Source organism: Hyaena hyaena, unplaced genomic scaffold (genome assembly GCF_003009895.1).
Source record: "Hyaena hyaena isolate Hyena2069 unplaced genomic scaffold, ASM300989v1 scaffold_456, whole genome shotgun sequence".
Taxonomy (NCBI): Eukaryota; Metazoa; Chordata; class Mammalia; order Carnivora; family Hyaenidae; genus Hyaena; species Hyaena hyaena.
Window position 1 is genome coordinate 761,821 of NW_024081087.1, and position 9,055 is coordinate 770,875.

The 9,055-nt window shown below is 46.9% G+C and overlaps 1 protein-coding gene across 1 annotated transcript in view; it reads right to left on the reverse strand.

Moving 5' to 3' along the window:
* Positions 1 to 7,031, reverse strand: part of VPS37C (VPS37C subunit of ESCRT-I) — a 29,031-nt gene extending 22,000 nt beyond the window's left edge. The window contains exon 1 of the mRNA XM_039253585.1: positions 6,868 to 7,031. The gene's annotated coding sequence lies outside the window, so the exon portion shown is untranslated. The remainder of the gene's footprint in view (positions 1 to 6,867) is intronic.
* Between the last annotated feature and the right edge of the window lie 2,024 nt (positions 7,032 to 9,055).

Genomic DNA, 9,055 nt, shown 5'->3' on the forward strand with positions numbered 1-9,055 from the left:
ACCCTTTATTTTGGCTCAGGTCATGATCTCATGGTTTGTGGGACTGAGCCCCACATCAGGCCTCACACTGATGGTGCAGAGCCCTCTTGGGATTCTCTCTCTCTCCCTCTCTCTTTCTCTGCCCCACCCCCACTTGCTTGCGTTCTCTCTCCTGAAATAAATAAACTTAAAAAAAAAATACAGATGGGGTGCCTGGATGGCTCAGTCGGTTAAGTGTCCAACTTCCGACTTCGGCTCAGGTCATGATCTCACGGTTCGTGGGTTTGAGCCCCGCGTCGGGCTCTGTGCTGACAGCTCAGAGCCTGGAGCCTGTTTCAGATTCTGTGTCTCCCTCTCTCTCTGCCCCACCCCCACTTGCTTGCGTTCTCTCTCCTGAAATAAATAAACTTAAAAAAAAAATACAGATGGGGTGCCTGGATGGCTCAGTCGGTTAAGTGTCCAACTTCCGACTTCGGCTCAGGTCATGATCTCACGGTTCGTGGGTTTGAGCCCCGCGTCGGGCTCTGTGCTGACAGCTAGCTCAGAGCCTGGAGCCTGTTTCAGATTCTGTGTCTCCCTCTCTCTCTCTACCCCTCCCTCACTCGTGCTCTGTCTCTCTCTGAATCAAAAATAAATAAACTATAAAAAAAATTTTAAAAAAGAAATACAGATAACAGAATAAGCAGAAAATGACATTAAAATGGCTGCTACAACCACATTCCATATAGTAAAGAAGCTAAAGGGAAAACTTGCGTTGCAGAGATGCAAACTATGATGTCTGAGATAAGTAACAACAGATTAGGCAGACACCAAAGGATTGGTGAACTTGAAGAAGTAACAATGCAAACTATCCAAAATAAGCACAAAGAGAAAAATAAAAGGACCGGGGGAGAAAATGAAGGAAGCATCAGAGAGCTGTGGGACGTCAGGCATCCTAATATACATGTCACTTGAGTCCCCAAAGAAGAGAGAGAAAGGAGAACACAGAAACTATCTGAAGAACTAACTCGTTGAAGACTTACCAAATTTGAGAAAATTTACAAACCCACAGATCAAAAAAAACTCAACTGACCCAAGAACAATAAAAGTGAAGATTAAAAAGAAAAAAAAATGTTTTAATAGTTTATTGTCAAGTTGGTTTCCATACAACACCCAGTGCTAAAAAGAAAATTTTTAAGGGGAGGGGGGGCACCTGGGTGGCTCAGTCAGTTGAGCTCAGATCGTGATCTCACAACTTTTGAGTTCAAGCCCCACGTCAGGATCTGTGCTGACAGCCCAAAGCCTGCTTCAGATTCTGTGCCTCCCTCTCTCTCCCCTCCCGCAGCTCACAGTCTGTCTCTCTCAAAAATAAATAAACATTTAAAAAATTTTTCTTTTTAAACCTGAAGAAAAAAGTATACCAAGGCATATGATAATTAAATTGTTTAAAACCAGCAATAGAAGAAAAGCTGCCAGAAGGAAAAAGGGCACATGAGGAATGGAAGCACATAAATCAGAAAGACAACAGATTATTCATATGAAACAATGCCAAGCCGGAAGACACTGGAACCACATCTTAAAATGCTGAAATTAAATGTCAACTTAGAATCCTATACCCAGGGAAAATACCTTTCAGTAACAAAGGTTTTTCTCAGACATCCAAAAGCTGAAAGAATTCATCACTTGCAGACCAGCACTGCAAGAAATATTAAAGTGAGAAAGAATCTGAAACAAAATGGATCTACACAGAGGAATGAGGAACACCAGAAATGATAAACGTGTGAGTATAAATATAAAATATTTTTTCTTTTTGATCTCTTCACAAAATAATTGGCTGTTTACAGCCAAAATAACAACAACGTGGCTCGGGTAAGCGTCCGACTGCAGCTCAGGTCATGGTCTTGCAGCTGAGTTCAAGCCCCACAGTGGGCTCTCTGCTGTCAGCACAGAGCCCGCTTCGTATCCTCTGTCTCCCTCTCTCTGCTCCTCTCCTGCTCATGCGCATGAGTTCTCTCTCCCTCTCAAATATACACATTTAAAAATAATACTAATAATGTATTACGGGATTTATAACATATGTACAAGTGAAATGTGTGATAACAGTACAAAGTCCAGGAGGAAAGAAATAAATGTATACTATTGGGAAGTTCTTATACTATATGTAAAGTGGTATAATAACCATTTGATGATGGACTGTGACAAGTTAAAGACTCACTATGAATCTTATGGCAACTGCTAAGAAACAAAAAATAGGAATAGCAAATAAACTAGGCAAGAGAAACAAATTGAAATCATAAAAATTACTCAACCCCAAAGAGACCAGAGAAAAAAAGAAATGGGAACGAAGAATACTGGACAAAGTGAAAACAAACAGCAAAGCAATAGTTAAGCCCAACTGTACTAATAATCATATTAAATGTAACTGTTCTAAACATCCCAGTTAAAAGGCAGAGATTACAAAATTGCATTTTACAAAATGCAAAACCTACCTATATGTTGCCCACGAGAGAACCCACTTTAAATACAAAGACACAAATGATTTTAAAGTAAAAGGATATAAGGAAACACACCAAGTAAACACTAATTTTTTTTAACACTATCCATTTTTAAATTGTGGTAAAACATATACAACATAAAATTTACTATTTTAACCTTTTTTAAAATTTTGTTAATGTTTATTTTTGAGAGAGACAGAACATGAGCAGGGGAGGGCAGAGAGAGAGGGAGACACAGAATCCGAAAGAGCCTCCAGACTCTGAGCTGTCAGCACAGAGCCCAATGTGGGGCTCGAACCCAGGAACTCCAAGATCATGACCTGAGCCAAAGTCAGACACTCAACCAACTGACCCACCCACACACCCTCATTTTAAGCTTAAGTGTGCAGTTTTGTGGTATTAAGGGCACTCACACTATCATATTACCACCACCACCATCCACCTCCAGACATTTCTTATCATCCCAAAATGAAACTCTGTACCCATTAAACATTAATTCCCCACTCTTCCTCCTCAGCTGCTGGCAACCACTATTCTTTCTGTCTCTATGAACTTAACTACTCTAGGAATCTTACATACGAGGAATCATGCGATATTTGTTCTTTTGTGACGGGTGTGTTTCATTTAGCATCATTTCTTCCAGTTTCATCCATGTGGTACTATGTGTCAAAACTTCCTCCTTTTTAAAGCTAGATAATTTCTATGTATGTACCACATTTTGTTTGTCCATTCGTCTGTCGATGGACACTTGTTGATGGACATTTTGGCTACTGTGAATAATGCTGGCGTGAACACTGCTGTACAAACATACTGTTTTGAGTCTCTGCTTATACTTCTTTAAAGCATACTCATGACTGGAATGGCCGGATCGTATGGTGATTGTATATTTAATTTTTTGAGGAGTTGCCGTACAATTTTCCACAGCAACCGTGTACTTGACATTCCGACCAGCAATAAGGGTTCCAATTTCTCCACATCCTGTTGCCAACACTTCTGGGTTCTTTGATAACAGCTATCTCAATGGGTGTGAAGGGGCAGCTCATTGTCATTTTGGTTCACATTTCCCTAATGACTAGTGATGCAGAATATCTTCATGTGCTTATGGGTCATTTGTGTATCTCCTTCGGAGAAATGTCTATTCAAACCCTTTGCCTATTTTAGGCAGGTCATTTGTCTTTGTTTCCTATTTTGAGGTGTAGCTCTGTAAACATTCTGGATATCGAGCCAACAAATTTTTTTTAAAAAAACTGGACTGCCAATGTTAATATGAGACAAAGTAGATTTCAGAGCAAAGAAGATTACCAGAGATTAAAAGGGTCAATCCATCAAACAAACAACACTCCAAACTGTTTATGTACTTAGTAACGGAGCTTCAAATCACAGGAAGCAAAAACTGATAGACCTACAAGAAGAAACGAACAAATCAACAATTACAGTTGTAAGTTTCAATGACCCTTTTTCAAGAGAACAAGTAAACAGAGAAGCACTATGCAGTTATGAACAGCACTACCAACCAACTCAACTGACACTGATACCACACGCCACTCAACAAAGAAAGCACGTTTTTCCCAAGTATTCACAGAACATTTGCCACGGATGATCATATCCTGGGCCATCAAACAAGCCTCAGTACATTAAAACATTTCAAGTCACACAAAGTACATCCACTGTTTACAAAGAAATTAAGTTAGAAATCAGTGTTTGTTGGACAGAAAGAGACTAAAGAAAGTATAGTGTGGACTTTGTGTCTTCTAGTATTTGTAATCCTGCTGAGGAGGGAGGAAATGAATTAGCAGTGGGTCTAAAAGTATTTACATGGTTCAATGCCAGGCACACCTGACCTGGGCCATCTGTTTGATAACTTCATCATGGTTGAGTCTCTCCTCTGTATTCTCCAGCCCATCCTCAGCCCCAGGGGCCCCACCTCTCAGCACCAGCTAAATCACGACAAACCTGTTTGGTATTCGCTCAAGTCTTTCCCAGAAACCAGGGAAGGGAAAGAGAAATGCAGTGGAGGGAGCACCTGCGAAGTAACATGCCTTGTAAAGCCCCCCAATCCTCAGAGGCATTGCCATCACAGAGATCTCTGTTATAGGGTAACGATCCAGGAACAAGCTGGAACCTTATGAAAACTCCAGACCCTGAGCAGAAACTAACAGAATTTTGGAACAACAGAGATCCAATGGGATTAAAACAAGGTCTTCAATGACCTAATTAAGTCAGCCTGGAAAAACCCTACTGGTACTGGCCAAAAGTATCCGGAAATGATTCGCATGGCTAGTTAGCCCCATGCCCTCTCAATGGCAGATCTATGTCGGGTTAGCAAATTTCACGGCAGTAAGTGAAAGGAAAACAAGAATCCTTAGAAATAATCTCAATCCCAAATACAGAAAATCTACAAGCCCGTTAAGGTGGTGCTTCCCACTCAGTCGGTGAAGCAACCAACTTCGGCTCAGGTCACGATCTCACAGTTCATGAGTTCAAGCCCCGTGTCGGCTTCTGTGCTGACAGCTCTGGGCTAGAGCCTGTTTTGGATTCTGTGTTTCCCTCTCTCTTTGTCCCTTCCCCCCCACCTCAAAAATAAATAAACATTAAAAAAATTAATAATAAAAAAAAGAGGTGCTTCCCAAACTTGACCTACAGAATCACTCAGTGCAAGTGTTAAAAATACAGATTCCTCGGACCCCTGCAGACAATCTCCAGAGGTTTGGCTCTATATTTTTAACAAGCCTCACAGATAATTTTTTTTTTTAATGTTGTTGAAGTAGGCTTCATGCCCAGCATGGAGCCCAACACAGGGCTTGAACTCACGACCCTGCAATCAAGACCTGAGCTGAGATCAAGACTCGGATCCTTCACTGACGGAGCCACCCAGGTGTCCGACATCAGGTCCAGCAAATACATGAACTTTGAAATGAGACGATCGGGTTAAAAATCCCAACTCGGCCACTTACTGGCCGTGTGACCAAATTATGTAACACCTCTAACAAGTCACTTATCAGCTGTAAAATGGGATCACCACCTACCCTCCTTCAGTCTCCTCAGAATTCGGTACGTTCACGAAGCCCTGCAGGACAGTGCCGAGAGCACATGGCAGTCAAGCAAGAAATGAGAACCAGTGCTCCCTAAATGAAGAAGTCCAAAATGAAACGTTCCACAGAATGGAAATTCCAAAGGCACCAAGCCAGTTTCCAAGATAATCAAGGAAAAAAGCCTTTCTGGCCTCTGTAACCACCAGGAACAAGGACTCACTTCAGCGGCCAATATTTCACCCAAGCCCTTCCTCCTATCCAGAACCACAAAGTCCAGGCCCGGGCAGGGCCGCAGCTCCCTGCATAACAGGAAAGTCTGTCCCTACCAAATCCCTCTGTCACTGCCACCTCCAGCTGCAAGGCCAACGGTCCTCAGGGTCAGGTGGCAGCCTCTTGGGTGCCACAGGACTTCCGGAAAAGAGGCAAGGAGCCCATGAAGGGGGTGGAAAAGGCCTGAGTCAGCAACAGGATCACTGAGACACTGCTGAAGTGAAGGGAAGGGAGTCTGTGAAGTTTCCAGGGCTAAAAGTGGACATTCCTAGGGTGGGTGAGCCCGGACCCTGTAGTAAGAAAGTCCTGACTGTCTCGGGCTGAAACGCCCAGGTGCAGGGTCAGCTCTGCCAGTAGCTCACACCGTAGTCCCCGGGTTACTGCTTCTCCCATCCATAAAGTGGAAAAATAAGCACCTCATTGGCTGTGGGGAAGGAGAACGAGGCACACATACCACTGCCTTATGTACCCAAGAGGAACCAGACGCGTACTACTGGAGGGAGTCAGATACATAGAAATCTAGAAACAAGGTATGAAAATGTATAAAATACACACACACAGCAATGCCCTTTCTACCCAGCAGGTCCAGGGGTAGGGTTTGGTCAGGGACGCTGGGAAAAAAGGTAAGAACAGACTCAAGGCTGAAAGCCCTAGTTCTTTCACTGCGCTGGGGAAAGGGCACAGGCAGGGAGTCACAGACCAGTCACTGCGACCCTACTCTGCCACCGGCCTCCCGTGTGACCTCTGGCAAGTCAGATGCCACTCTTAGGCCTGATTTCCCATCTGTATAATGGGCAAACTGGGTCCAACGTCACTAGCACTGTGACCAACAAGATGCTCAAATATGGGGTGGGGGGTGGAGGTGGCGGTGAGGGGTGGGGCGGAGCCAGAGGCTCCACCTGCAGGGGGAAGGGAGGGGAGGGCTCAAGCGGCAGGGGCGCAGGCCTCCCTCCCCTCCGCTGCGAGGGGCAGGGGCGCCAGCGGTAGTCACGCGCCCCTCGCGCCCAATCACCGGCGTCTGCCAGGACGAGGCGGACAGGCGGGGGCGCGCCGGGAGCCACTGCCAGCGCCACCCCTTTCCCAGTCCTCGCCCTTCCCCGGGCCCCGCTCACCTGCCCCGGCCGCCACCGCCGCCGCCGCCGCCGCCACCGCCACCGCCGCCGTGGGTTAAACCACGGCCCGCGCCCACACTTCCGGGGACCGCAGGCCCGCCCCCTCCCGCCGGATGTGACACCCTTCCAACGTCCGGGGCCGGGAGCGGGGCCCACGCCACTATCCCGCACCGCGCTGCGCGACCCGCGGGCCCGAGTCACCACGGCATCGCCCCATCCCGCCCCCCCCACCCCAACACACACACTGGCAGCCACCCCGGACCACACCCACGGGCGTCCTCGCGAGACCCCTCCCGCGAGCCGCGGACGCCCGGCCCCGCCTCCCGCAGGCCTTCGCTCCGCCCCTGGAGGGGGCACCGCCCACTGGGCGGAGACCCGGCCGCGCAGCGCGAGTGCGCCTGCGCGGGTTTCCCGCGGGCACTCAGGAGGCCGAGGCTAGGTATCTTCTGTTTTGCTGGGCTTTGCCTTGGCCTGGCTGCTCTAAGCGGCCGAAAGGGGCCGAAAAGGGCCGATAGGGAAGAAAGGAGCAGAATCACACCCTCACTTACCCAAAATCCCGAGACTGATGACCCTGGAAGACAGGCCCTGACGCTACCTAGCTAGGGCAGTCTTCCCTGGGCACCTTGTACTCAACAACCAGGCCTGGGGGTGAAGCCCATACCCCGTTTGGCCTCTCAGCAGGCTCATGATTGCCGCTCTGTAAAAACAAGATCCCAGGAAGAGAGCTTCTTAGACCAAGGAAACCGTACCACGCAAAATTTGCAACCCTGTGAGGTGTGGCATGAAGACCACCATCGCTAGTGACAGAAATCCAACTCAAGCCAGCATCTGCAAAGTGGAGATTATTGGGTCACATCAGCGTAAAGTCCAGGAGCGGTGGCAGCACCAGCCACAGCAGTATCCAAGGGCCCATCCTTATTTGACTCAGTTCTTTCTTTTGTGATCTCAAAATTCCTCTCGACAGAGAGTCTCAAAACTTTGATTTCAAGTTACAGAGAGAATGGATCTGACTGGCGATGGTAATCACCATTGTCCCTGTTGGGTAGAGCATCCCCTTTCTTGCCACCTTTTAGGTGCCAGGTATGGATTAAGGACCCTTGGGCCAGGTGACCACTCAGTGATCACTCTAGAGGGCAGAAGGGACGGTGAGGAAGAGTCTCAGCTACCACCTTGCTTAAGGGATACCATGGTTGGTTTTTGCAAACATCTCACTTTGAGCATAATGTCGAGTGGCTCCCCCTGACGGTGGCTGTCAGATAGCTGGGTTGACAGTTTTCCAAGGGGTCAGGAGGACCGAGGCAGATGACCTTAGCTTTGTGTCGTAAGCCTTTTGTGCTATATAATTTTTAATCTTGTGCATATATTACTCAGGTGGTAAAAAAAATAATTAGAAAACACTATGATGGATAGCTTGAGTTTATATTTAGCAAGACTTTCACTCACTGGTACTGCGTTGGCAGGTGAAATAGAGATGTGATGCCTGGAGCAAGAGTAGCCATCTTGAGCTGTGAGGTGACCAGGGTATGGAGAACATACCTGGAGGCACAGCAAAACAGGGACCCTGAGCCCTGACACCACCGAGCGTCACGACACTGGTGATGCTCACCTTTGGACTTCCACGGGAGACAGAAATAGATCACCTTGTATAAGCCACTCTCGTATTGGGTTTGCTGTGACTCATGCCCTTTAGGTTTTAGACTCTGCTTCTGGAAAGCTCCTGGTGTACCCCCAAGACTGGGTTAAGTGCCCCCTTATATGTTCTTCAAACACCCCACACTTTTTCCTTTCTTAGCATTTGCTACATTGTTCCGTAATGGACCATTCATTCCCTCCGGATAGTAATTTCTGTAAGGAAGGGCAGGAACGATTTTATACATCATTTTCTGCAAATGCTAGAAACTCCTGAAACAATGACAATAATAACCTGTGAATGTGACAGACACAATGATTCTATCCAGGGCATTGAGGGGAGGTGACAAGCTGCTGCATACCTTCCCCATCAAGTGGGTCATTGCCAAGTCATCCAGGTGGGGGGTGGGGTGGCCCTTCTGAATAAGCAAAGATGGAGAATTGGAGCAAAGGAGGGAGGGAGGGAGGGAGGAAAACGTGGCAGGAAATTCGAGTCATCTGAGGCAGGTGGCACTGGAAAAGGGTGTTCTTCCTACCTCGTTTCCTCCTATTTTCCACT